The sequence below is a fragment of the Lissotriton vulgaris genome, chromosome 6 (genome assembly GCF_964263255.1).
Source record: "Lissotriton vulgaris chromosome 6, aLisVul1.2, whole genome shotgun sequence".
Lineage (NCBI taxonomy): Eukaryota > Metazoa > Chordata > Amphibia > Caudata > Salamandridae > Lissotriton > Lissotriton vulgaris.
Genome location: NC_141694.1, coordinates 978,606,950 through 978,619,734, shown reverse-complemented (window position 1 = coordinate 978,619,734; position 12,785 = coordinate 978,606,950). Strand labels below are relative to the sequence as shown.

General features: G+C 45.3%; 1 protein-coding gene and 1 pseudogene across 1 annotated transcript in view; one reads left to right on the top strand and one right to left on the bottom strand.

Annotated features, from left to right (window-relative positions):
- The window catches only part of LOC147708272 (uncharacterized), a 413,470-nt gene that overhangs the window by 173,303 nt on the left and 227,382 nt on the right, over positions 1–12,785 (bottom strand). Inside the window, exon 13 of the mRNA XM_086925333.1 lies at positions 2,823–2,945. The gene's annotated coding sequence lies outside the window, so the exon portion shown is untranslated. The remainder of the gene's footprint in view (positions 1–2,822; positions 2,946–12,785) is intronic.
- LOC147708273 (GREB1-like protein) lies at positions 10,346–11,678 on the top strand (annotated as a pseudogene).

The window sequence follows — 12,785 nt, the reverse complement described above, 5'->3', positions numbered from 1 at the left end:
GCAGAAGGAAAGCCCACTGTTGGCACATTTACTATAAGCAGTACAAAAAATCTTGATTTTTGTAAAGGGTAAACAGATCAATTCATTGGAGTCTATTATTTTGAAAATCAACTTCACATTAGAAAATCAAATCTCAATTAGTATTTATAACCTCCCACACTTCTCTTACACCCAGACTGGCCTAGAAGAAGATAAGACGTCGCCGAGAAAAAGGGGGCCTAGCAGCACCAGATCTCCAATATTACGGTTGGGCCTTTCAATTTTCCCATGTTAGGATGCTTTTAAAGACCCCTAATGGTACGGGCTGTGGGAAACTATTCTCAGCACTTCTTAAGGGGGAAAAAGTTAGACCGGCGAATTTCTTGTTAAAGTTTGGTGACCCTAAATACTTCAAGAAGCTCAAGCTAAAGATACTGAGGGACCTAGCTAGAACATGGGGTAATTTTAGACGTGGACTCAAAATGGACTATTATCATAGCAGGGCTCCACTTTGGGACTCTCCAGGATCCCCATCCTGGCTCTTAGATAGTTTAGCTCTATCTGTAAGAGAAGCCGGACTCTTATCTTGGGGTGACCTGTTTGCTGAGGGTGTCTTACTTTCATGGGAGGCTCTGAGTTCAACAATAGGAACCCGTTTCTCAAGATTTAAATACCTTCAAATTCAAAGTTGGGCGCAGGCTTATAGTCAGGTTAGGGGCAGATTCAAAATAGGAGGTGAGAGTATTCTGGTAACCCACCTGATAGATAAACCACCTTTCAAAAAAGAGATCACCTTTTGGTACAACCTTATGATAGACGAGACTGATGGTGAATTTTTGCTCCCCCACTCGCTCTGGGAAACGTATATTGCCAACATGGATGTGGAGAATTTGTGGCTAGAATCGTTTAAAATTTTGGGGGACACTGTGAAACCTTCGTGGCTTCGCCGTAACCATCTGTTCACATTGCACAGGGCTTACTATTCCCCACTATGTTTATCTAAATTCCCCAATAATGCTCTGGTTGCCTGTCCCAGATGTGGTTTGATAGCCGCATCAGATGTCCATATGTTTCTTGAATGTTCATCTTTAACATCATTTTGGAATGAGGTCTGCGTCTCCCTTTCTCTAGCGGTAGGATCCCAAATCAACCCATGCCCTGTGCTAGTATTTTTTGGTATTCTACCAGAATTATGTGGCATAGGTAAAAAAAAAATTGGTCTTCTATGGTTGTTTGCTGGCTAGAAGAGAAATATGCAAACGTTGGAAAGATAAGACACCTCCTCTCTTTACAGAGTGGCGTGCTTCTCTGCTACAGATGTCAAAATTGGACATGATTAGGGCTGGGAACCAAAATAAGAGAAGATTTTGGCTACTATTGAATTGGTAATCATGGATCAGATCATCATGGGTTTTTTTTTTTTTTTCCCCATGTCCTATGATTACGCTGCTTGGAGGGGTCTCTCTGTTTGGCCCCTTTTTGCTATACATACCTTACAAGGGCGGCTTCGGCTACGAAAGCGGGTAGTATACAGCAGTACGTTAGCCTAGATGGTACCAAGTGACGATTAAAGGGTTGATGTAGTGCACTGCAGGATATTCCGGCTTGTATCACTATAATCCCCCACCAGTAAATCTGGGTCAGTGTCTCTGTCATCTCCCATATCTTCTCGTTACCATATGGTCACCAAGGGCGAATATGAGGACAAAAAAAAAAAAAAGAAAACCTCCCACACTTCTCTGAATCCCATGCCTCATTTGAGAACACTCTCTCAACAACTGTAGCATGAACATTAGGACCTAGATAAAGTGATATTTTACCAGCCAAGTGGCAGCGTACCCATCTCACTTCATTTGTTTTAGGATATGGTACACCAGTAGCAATTAAGCCAGCTGATAAACTGAGCAAGGAAGGGCTATGCTATAGTTAATGGGAATAATAATAGCTATGAATAGCATGATCATCATCATTTTAGGCAATTCCTACCAGTTAAGCAATAGTGAAGTTGAGACTCTTATGCTCAAAATTACGTTCATACAAATTTAGAAGTCTCAAAAAATGCCCTAATTTCTTTAATCTTACCATCTTAGTCTTCATTTGGGCATCCTGTCTACCCTGCTACTCATTTCATTACCAAGATAAATGTATCCTGCTGCTTGTTAGGCAACAGAGTGGCCCTCACGTCAGACAACATCTTGCTATAGCTTTATAATGTCAGCTTGCTAGGCAACAGATTGTCCCTCATGTCAGACAACATCTTGCTTTAGCTTAATGATGTCAGAGCGCCTCTGGTCCAATTGTCCTTGTGGAAGCTGACCACAAAAAGGAGGATGAGATATCAGAAGTAATGCAGTAGGTTACTATCTGTATTCATGAAGGCAAGGCAAGCAGGAGGGGGAATGGTAAAGGGCTCTGAACCACTCCAAGCATTGGGGCCTTTTTAAAAGTGGGGCGGAGATACAAAAAAAATATATTATCCTTACCAACAATACATCTTAAGTATTAGAGTCCAACTTACAGAGTGCAGGGGAAGACGTTAAATGAGCTTCCTTCCGTGAGAATGTAACACTATCGTTCTAAAGGGAGATAGTGCATTTCAGCCGCAAAGGCAGCAATTTCCTTGAATGGAACATTGCTAGCATTGGGATCTAAATGCTGTTTAAGTAACGTTGGAAGCAGTCAGTCTTTTATTACCTATCATGACCAACACAATGTGATCCATATTACTTCCATCTTGACAAAAGATATTCAAGCACAGGCCCCCACTGGAAGGTAGTGAGGAGATTAAGATGCTGTGAAAGTCTTTTTAAATGCCTAAAGTAATGATTGTGAGATTTACTTACTATATAAACTGGTGAAATGATGCTGTATACCAGAAGACTGCTTTTTAAAAAAAATTCTTCAGTCTCGGCAATGCAGAGAAATTCAGTTGTGAAACACTGCAACTGCTGGTCATTCCGTATAATCTGCAGATGGAAAAGTCCACTGTTAGCAAATTTACTATAAGCAGTACAAAAAAACTTGATTTTTATTAAGGGTAAACAGATCAATTCTATGGAGTCTGTATTATTTTGAAAATCAACCTCACTTTACAAAATCAAACTCAATTTGTGTTTTTAACCTCCCACAATTCTCTGAATCCCATGCCTCATTTGCTAACACTCTCCAAACAACTGTAGCATGTACATTAGGACATAGATAAAGAGATCTATTGCCAGCCAAGTGGCAGAGTACCTGTGATCTAGGCTGGCCGGAACACGGGAAAGCTGAGAACTTCAAGATGGCGCCCGGGTGGGCGCCCTTCGGCTCGACATCCAGCGGTCCACTCTAGCGGGGAAGAGAGAGAGAGAACGGACGAGTGGAGGAGCGGAACAACGGTTACCCCAGGTGTGGAGAGTTGGGGGTGATGAGAAACGCGCCGAGAGGAGGACACGAAGGAGGGTGTTGAACGGCTAAAGAGCGGAGCGGTGGTGGATGTGGAGAGGAGAAGAGCGGAGATTGTCGGAAGACCCGCAGAAGTCGACGCGACACTTCAAGAAGAGAGAGAGAGCATCCAACATACACCGCGCTTGTATCCGGTAGATCCTTGAGGGCACAGGACACTGAGATACCCAATGCTATGGTCCAAGGGGACCGTAGCTCCAGGCAAGTGACGTGGCAGGAAGGGTGGAAAAAGAGGTTGGAGGGAAAGGGTTTGTGGGGGTTTTGGCGCAAATGAGGGCACTTGCTAGTATATGTTTGGCACACCCTTGAACCAAGAACCCTAGACCCTTTACCTGTTCCCAACCAGTACCCTTCCTGCCTCACTACTTGTGGTGACCTCGGAATGTTGGTGAAGGGGAGCACCTCAGTCTATAGATAATACAGACAGATAGTGATTGTAGTGTCCTTTCTTTTCTCTGTTTGCCTTTTGGGAAGTACCGGCCTTGGTCACCGTGTGGAAATAGTACAGCTAGAAGAGGAAAACCCACCCTGAGACTCTAAGGCAAGACTGTATTCCAGGACTGATTAGTTCTACCTTCATTGTGTATAAGTGATACACACTAACTGTCCGGTCTGTAAGAAATAAATAGTAACCTAGTAACCAACTATAGACTGTTTTGGGAGAACTGTGTTTTATATTAGAAGAGTTATAATTCTGCACAAGTAAACTTACCCTACCTCCCTTCTTGACAGAGGTTAAAATCATCACAGTGGTGTCAGAAGTGGGATACTATCATCTGAAACAAGAGGATGCAACCTGTAACTGTGCAGGATATGATAACCCAATTAGCCGAAGGACAGAGACATTTGCAATTGGTGTTAGAGCAGCAGAATCAAAATGCTCAAAAAAAGTCTTTCCGAGCTGCAATAAAAGAACAGGCTGCTCTGTTAACGAGCAATCAGTAAGTTCAAGATACAGCCATTTTGCAACTCACCGACGTTATTTCTAATGCTCGAGTACATCCTAACATACCTGGGAGTGTTTTGCAGAAATTTTAAGAAGGGGAAGATCCCGATTTCTTCTTTACTAACTTTGAACGGGTCGCTGCTACTGCTACTTGGCCGCCCGAACTATGGGGCCAATATATAGCACCATTACTATCTGGAGAATTACAGGCAGCGTACCTAGCGGCCAACCCAGCTGGAGTGACCCCATATCAAGAGATAAAGAAAGCAATTTTAGAAAGATTGGGTTGTGACCATGAGTATTATTGGACCCGCTTTCGAAAAGAAAAATGGGTCGCGGGGGACAATCCACGGGCCTTATATTATCGGGTTAGAGACCTGGGGAATCTGTGGCTCCAACCTCATGCTACCTCAATGGAAGAAGTCACTGAACAAATTTATCTAGAACAATATCTGGAGGCCCTACCTAGTAACACCAGAGCATGGCTAAAGCAACATCCGGGACTGACAACCCAGACTTCCATTGAATTGGCTTGTGCATATCATCGGTCTCCTGACTTTAAAGCTCCCACAGGCAGAGACCCTATTAATTTTCCCAAATATACCCTGAGAACTTCCACAGAGGGTGGAGAGAAAAGACCCTTCTATGCGCCCAAAACTAGTCCTAAAACGTTTCCAAAAGTTACTAGTCTAGTTAACATGGGTCCTCAGTGTTTTAGATGTGCAGAGTGGGGACATATTTCACGTAACTGCCCTTTAAACAATGACAGTACAGAGTCCATGGAGGTGGGGTGGTCAAGAGGCAGAGTACTAGTAACTGGGGCTCCTAGAAGAAGGTATAAGAAGACCATTCGCCTTAATGGTAAAACTATTGAAGCCTTACTAGATACAGGTTGTCATCAGACCGTGGTGGTACAATACTTAGTACCATTACACTATTTGTTTAGAGGAAACAGTTTTGGTTTCCTGTGTACATGGAGACATTAAAGAATACCCCTTAGCGGAAGTGTTGCTATAGATAGACGGATATCCTCAGGTAAGGAAGGTAGGAGCAGTTCCCACATTACCAGAAAACCTGCTGCTGGGTACCGACTTACCCCGGTTTCATGAGTATCTGACAGCAGTATCGAATCAGGAAGTGGAAATGGACTGGTTACAAGAAGCTCCCATTTCCGGTGAAAATATAACTAGTCCAAGAGATACGGAAAAAAGTCTAAAAATGAGAAAAGAAGAGACAAGGAGAGATACACTTCTGCCTGTCAAAATATTGCCTCATGTCTACTCTCTTCTCCAGAAAATGGCAATACTCCGGCTCGGAGTTTTCGTGCAGGCCAGAAAGATGACAGCACCCTGACAAATGTCTGGAATCAAGTGCAGGAGTTTGAGCCAGAGAAGGTAGGACCATATTTCTTTGTTAAAAGAGGATTGTTATACAGAGCCAGTGAAGGACAGGGGGTTAAGATGGAGCAGTTACTAGTACCACTGGCCTTCAGAGAACAAGTGTTACAGTTAGCACACAACCAAACAGGGGGAGGCCACTACGGACAAGAACTGACATTGAAATATCTGCTAGAGAGATTCTATTGGCCGGGGGTGTATCGAGAAACTGCCAAATTCTGCGCTGCCTGCCCACAATGTCAGTTACATCCTTTACCAATTATTGATGTTCCCTTTCAACGGGTCGGAATGGACCTAGTAGGACCCCTTCTTCCATCTGCTAGGGGACACCAATACATATTGGTACTAGTAGACTATGCCACAAGATACCCAGAGGCCATTCCTCTCACAAGCATGACTACAGTGGAGGTCGCTCAAGCTATGGTATCTTTCTTCTCCCGAGTGGGGTTCCCTTCAGAACTATTAACAGACCAAGGAACTCCTTTAATAGCTAAGCTGATGAAAGAAGTGTGTAAAGTTTTAGGAATCCATCAAATTCGAACGGCAGTGTATCACCCCCAGACGGATGGTCTGGTGGAAAGGTACAATAAAACTATTAAAACTATACTCAAGAAACTGATAGGAGAGACAGGAAAGGACTGGGACAGGAAGTTGCCCTTAGTGCTGTTTGCAATTCGAACACGTAAACAAAAATCGACAGGATTTTCTCCTTTTGAACTTCTCTTTGGGAGGAAATCCCGCACTTTATTAGACATCGCAGCTGAACAGTGGACAGAGGAGATAGATGAGGGCAAACCCTTACTGGGATACGTGCAGACCTTAAAAGAAACACTAGATACGCTATGGGACACTGTCCACCAGAATATGGAAAAGGCCCAAGGTAGACTGAAAACCCAGTAGGATCGCTCTAGCCACATGAGAGAATTAACGGTAGGGGACAAGGTCTTAATACTCCTTCCTTCCTCTGATAAGAAATTGTTAGAAACATGGCAAGGACCCTATACTGTCTTACAAAAAGTAACTCCAGTCTCCTATAGAATTGCTGTACCACATACTAATAAAATACTGCAGACTTATCACATTAACTTACTTAAGAAATGGGAGGAACCCAAGGCTGTGCCCCAAGACCAGAAGGCAGTGCAAGTGATTAATCATGTAACAATCCATAAAACATTAGACTTGCCCCAGAGTGTTGATATTACTGAGAAAAAAGAAACACCAACCATGGGACCTAAGTTATCTGCTGACCAAAAACAACAGTTAGAGCAACTGCCGGAATAGTACCCCGGGCATAGTTCAGGTAGCCGAGGGCGGACATCTTTGGTAGCCCATGATATTATAACTCAACCAGGAAAGGTGGTAAATGTCAAGCCATACCGCATTCCTGCGGCTAGAAGAGAGGCAGTAGAACAAGAGGTTGAAAAGATGCTTCAGGCCGGTATAATTGAACCATCTAAGAGTAACTGGCGCTCTCCCATCGTGTTAGTGCCCAAACCGGATGGAAGCATTCGTTTTTGCATAGACTTCCGACAAGTGAACGCTCACTCCAAATTTGATAATTACCCCATGCCCCGGGTAGATGAGCTGATAGAAAGATTGGGGGAGGCTCGGGTCATGTCTGCCAGTAGCTTTTGGTTAAATAAATGGCAAATACCCTTAACCCAGTCAGCTCAAGAAAAGACAGCCTTTTCAACGCCCTCCGGGTTATAATAATTTAAAGTCATGCCTTTTGGACTCCATGGAGCTCCGGCTACTTTTCAAAGGCTTATGGACATTTTACTGCTAGCACACCAAAAATATGCGGTCGCATATTTGGATGATATCGTAGTACACAGCCCCAATTGGGAGACTCATTTAGAACACCTTAAGAACTTATTTAACACCTTGACTCAGGCAGGACTGACCATGAATCCAAAGAAAAGCACATTGGGAACTCATCTGATTGATTATTTAGGGTATACTATCAGTGAGGGGACCCTCAAACCACAAATAAATAAGTTAGAAGCCATTCAAAATATTCCTAAACCAACCACTAGAAGAGAAGTAAGAGCTTTTTTGGATTAGTGGGGTATTATAGAATATTTATTCCACAACTATCAGAAGTGGCAAGCCCTCTTACAGATTTACTAAGAGACAAACCTTCAAGAGCCAAAATTAAGTGGGGTCAGTCGCAAGAAAATAGTTTTGAGGCCTTAAAAACATTATTAGGTCATGCCCCAGTATTAACTTGTCCTGACTACAAGAAGTCGTTTGTACTACAAACCGACGTATCAGATAGGGGACTGGGAGCAGTACTATGACAACCAGATTCCCAAGGCCTAATTAAGCCAGTGCTATTCTTGAGTCGGAAAATATTCCCAAGAGAAACCAGATATGCTACAATGGAGAAAGAATGCCTTGCCATAAAGTGGGCCATGGAACCCCTACAGTACTATTTGTAAGGACGTACCTTCTTCCTGGTAACAGATCATGCCCCATTGACATGGTTAGCCACTAATAAGGATACCAATGTTAAAGTCTTACGATGGTTCCTGGCCTTACAACCTTTTTCCTTTCAGACTTTACACATGCCAGGAAAATTACAAGGAAATGTGGACTACTTATCCAGGTTCCTTGTGTCAGAATGGCCCGATCGTCCATCCCAAGAAGAGAGGCAATGTGATATAGGGTGGCAGGAACACGGGAAAGCTGAGAACTTCAAGATGGCGCCCAGCTGGGCGCCCTTCGGCTTGACATCCAGCGGTCCACTCTCGCGGGGAGGAGAGAGAGAACGGACGAGTGGAGGAGCGGAACGAAGGTTACCCCAGGTGTGGAGAGTCGGGGGTGATGAGCAACGCAGCGAGAGGAGAGGAGGAAACGAAGGAGGGTGTTGAGCGGCTGAAGAGCGGAGCTGCGGTGGACGTGGAGAGGAGAAGAAAGGAGATTGTCGGAAGACCCGCAGAAGTCGACGCGACACTTCAAGAAGAGAGAGAGCCAACAACATACACCGTGCTTGTATCCAGTAGATCCTTGAGGGCACAGGACACCGAGATACCCAATGCTATGGTCCAAAGGGACCGTAGCTCCTGGCAAGTGATGTGGAGGGAAGGGTGGAAAAGGAGGTTGGAGGGAAAGGGTTTGTGGGGGTTTTGGCGCAAATGAGGGCACTTGCTAGTACATGTTTGGCACACCCTTGACCCAAGAACCCTATACCCTTTACCTGTTCCCAACCAGTACCCTTCCTACCTCACTACTTTTGGTGACCTCGGAATGTTGGTGAAGCGGAGCACCTCATAGTCTATAGATAATAGAGACAGATAGTGACTGTAGTGTCCGTTCTTTTCTCTGTTTGCCTTTTGGGAAGTACCCACCATGGTCACCGTGTGGAAGCAGTGCAGCTAGAAGAGGAAAATCCACCATGAGAGACTCTAAGCCAAGACTGTATTCCAGGATGATTAGTTCTTCCTTCATTGTGTATAAGTGATACACTCCAACTGTCCGGTCTGTAAGAAATAAATAGTAACCAACTATAGACTGTTTTGGGAGGAGTGTGTTTCCAATTAGAAGAGTCATAATTCTGTACAAGTAAACTTTCCCTACCTCCCTTCTTGATAGAGGTTAAAACCATCACAGTACCCATCTCACTTCATTTGTTTTAGGATATGGTACACCAGTAGCAATTAAGTCAGCTGATAAACTGAGCAAGGAAGGGCTATGCTACAGTTAATGGGAATAATAAAAGCTATGAATAGCATGTTCACCATCATCATTCTAGGCAATTCCTACCAGTTCAGCAATAGGGAAGTTGAGACTCTTATGCTCAAAATTAAGTTCATAAATATTTAGAAGTCTCAAAAATGCCCTAATATCTTTAATCTTACAATTTTAGTTTTCATTTGGGCATCCTGTCTACCCTGCTACTCATTTCATTACCAAGATAAAAGTATCCTGCTGCTTGTTAGGCAACAGAGTGGCCCTCACGTCAGACAACATCTTGCTTTAGCTTTATGATGCCAGCTTGCTAGGCAACAGATTGGCCCTCATGTCAGACAACATCTTGCTTTAGCTTTATGATGTCAGAGCGCCTCAGGTCCAATTGTCCTTGTGGAAGCTGACCACACAGGAGGATGAGATATCAAAAGTTATGCATTAGGTTACTATTTGTATTTATGACTGCAAGGCAAGCAGGAGGGGGAATGGTAAAGGATTCTGAACCACTCCAAGCACAGGGGCCTTTTTGAAAGTGGGACGGAGATACAAAAACAGAGATTATCCTTACCAACAATCAATCTTAAGTATCAGAGTACAACATGCAGAGTGCAGGGGAAGACGTTAAATGAGCTTCTTTCCATGAGAATGTAACACTATCGTTCTAAAGTGAGATAGTGCATTTCTGCCGCCAAGGCAGCAATTTCCTTGAATGGAACATTGCTAGCATCGGGATCTAAATCAGGCTTTAGCCGGCTACAGCCTCGAAGCTCCCAGGCGGTGTATGATTGCCAAGGCTTTAGGCAACTTGGCCTCGGGCCTCTCTGATGGCTGGCTCCCCGAAACCAAGATGAATGCATTTTCAACAGACTGAAACCACTGTCAGTAGATCATGGGGAATTCATATGCTGGGCAACTTAAATCTGCCCGTTTTGAGGAAGCACTTCACAATTCCATTGAGGCGTCGCTCCGGTGCAGCAGTGTTGTGCCAAGGCCGTTTTTTACTCCGCTCTACTTAGACCTCTAACATCCTGTTCTCACCCCAGAAGGTAACTGTGTATCTGCTTTTGGCTAAGACGTGAAGCCCAGAGTGGAGGACTTGAATAAAGAACTTGGCCACTGATGCACGCAGAATGGCAGCTTCAATCTTACCACCGGCCAGACGGTCTCCGAAAAAGGAGGAAGACCTGTCTGATAGCAATAGGCCACCTCTCCCGTACGCCCAGAAACCAGCCTCAGAAGGTGCTTGGACGACAGACGGATTTTGTCTCGCTGGAAAAGACCTTCGGTTGGTGTCAGTGTGCCTGGAGCAGATCGAGGTACCAGCAGGGTTTTTTCTAGTCTGAGCTAAAACACCAAATCCTCCTGAGCACATACTGGTGAGTGCTGCTGACAAACGGTTTCTACCAGATGACAATGGAAAAAATGCACTTCTAGGTTTCTCCAGAAACTGCGTAGGTTGTGGTGAGAGGGGATTTCGATATTTCACGGAGTTCTCGAACCATATCAACTTGAAGCTCACAACTCAGCCGAAGAAGAAGAAGCACCTAAAGTACTACATAGTGAGGAACTCCCAAGGAGCTCTGTCAAAGGGCCCCCTCATCTGCTGGAAAGGCAATAGAGAAGAATGTAGAAGCCGGCTTTCGCCTGCTGGTAGCCATTCCATGAAACCCAACTGTTCAGGATCTCCTTCTTCAACGCCAGAAAGTAAAACGACTAATGGGTACAAGTCAGGCTTTATGCAGACAGAGTGCACCTCATACAGTCCAGCCAAAGGAGTTGCTGTTGTTAACCTGAGTGGGACCCAGGACCTGTCTGTGCCACGAAACAAAGGCATCGTAAAGTCACCGGCATTGCTGGGGCAGCTCATAGGGAAGGCATTCCGCTTAGTCCCTCTTACGTTACGTGCCCCTGACGTTGCTAATGGCAGTAATAATGGTGGGAGGAATACAGTGCTGTCCAGACATGTGCCACATTCTACGTCTCCTAGCCCGGGCTGTGTGGCTATAGATCAAGTGTCTATGGCTAGTTCTGGCCCACCAAAGAAGCGACACCGGGGTTGGTCTCCGGGGTCTCCTGTTACTGGTCCTGCATTACCTATCCAAGTCCCTGCCATCCGACCACTTGCAAGAACGGTCCCACTTTCTCAATCAACGATGAGTGCTATTCTGCAACCACAACCCATCCCTGCAGGCGAGACTGTAACTGTTCCTGAGATCCTTTAAAATAATTCAGGCGTGCGACCTGTTATTCTCATAGGCTATGGTACGTTACCATACTTCTATGGAAACGTGGGTGACATTGTAGTCAGCCCTTTGCTGGTCAACTGCTACAAGATACCGCAGCTGCAAAACAAGGACTTGCACAAGCTGGGTGTTGCAGGAAGCCTTTATTAAATGTGGAGAACATGATACTTTTAACTAAGTGGCGAAAATGGCGGCGTAAGCTCCGATGCGGATGGAGCTCTATCAATCAATCAATCATGGAAATTATAGAGCATGCTACTCACCCGTTAGGGTCTCAAGGCTCTGGGGGACGAGGTGCTGCTACTATTCGAAGAGCCAGGTCTTGAGGTGTTTCCCTGGGGTCTGCAGTGTTTTTTTTTTAGGAAGGCGTTGATCTCAGCGTGCTTCCAGCTCTCAGGGAAGGTTGCTGACGTAAAGGAGCTGTTGATGATGTTCCATAGGTGGGGTGCGAGGATGGTGTTGGCCTTGTTGAAGATGTGATGAGGGCATGGGTCGGAGGGGGAGCCGGAGTGGATGGTGTTCATGACGTGGATGGTGTCTTCGCTGTTGATGGGAGTCCATGAGTTGATGGTGGTGGCGGTGGTTGCTGTCCGGGGGTGGAGGTTGGGGTCCGAAGCTGTCGTGTATGTCCGCAATCTTGCGGTGGAAGAATGTTGCGAGCGAGTTGCAGAGGTCTTGCGTAGGGGTGATGTCGTTGTTGCTGGCGGCGGGGTTGGAGAACACTTTGACGATGCTGAAGAGTTCCTTGCTGTTGCGGGTGTTGTTGTCAAGTCCTTCCTTGAGTGAGGTCCTCTTGGTGTTCCAGATCTGCTGATGGTATTCTTGGGTGACGGTTTTGAGGGCAGTCAGGTTTTCCGTAGTCCGTTCTTTGCGCCAGGTCTTTGAGATTACGGCAGGATTTCTTTGTGGTTTTGATGGCATCTGTGTACCATGACGTTTTTTTGGAGGTGGTTTGCTGTGGGTGTTCTTTAGTGGGGCGAGGTCCTCGACGCAGTTGGTGATCCAGTATGTGAGGTTGAGCGCAGCGGTGTTGGTGTCGGGTATGTTGGTGTCGGCGGGTGGGTTCTGGCTCAGTGACGCGGTGAG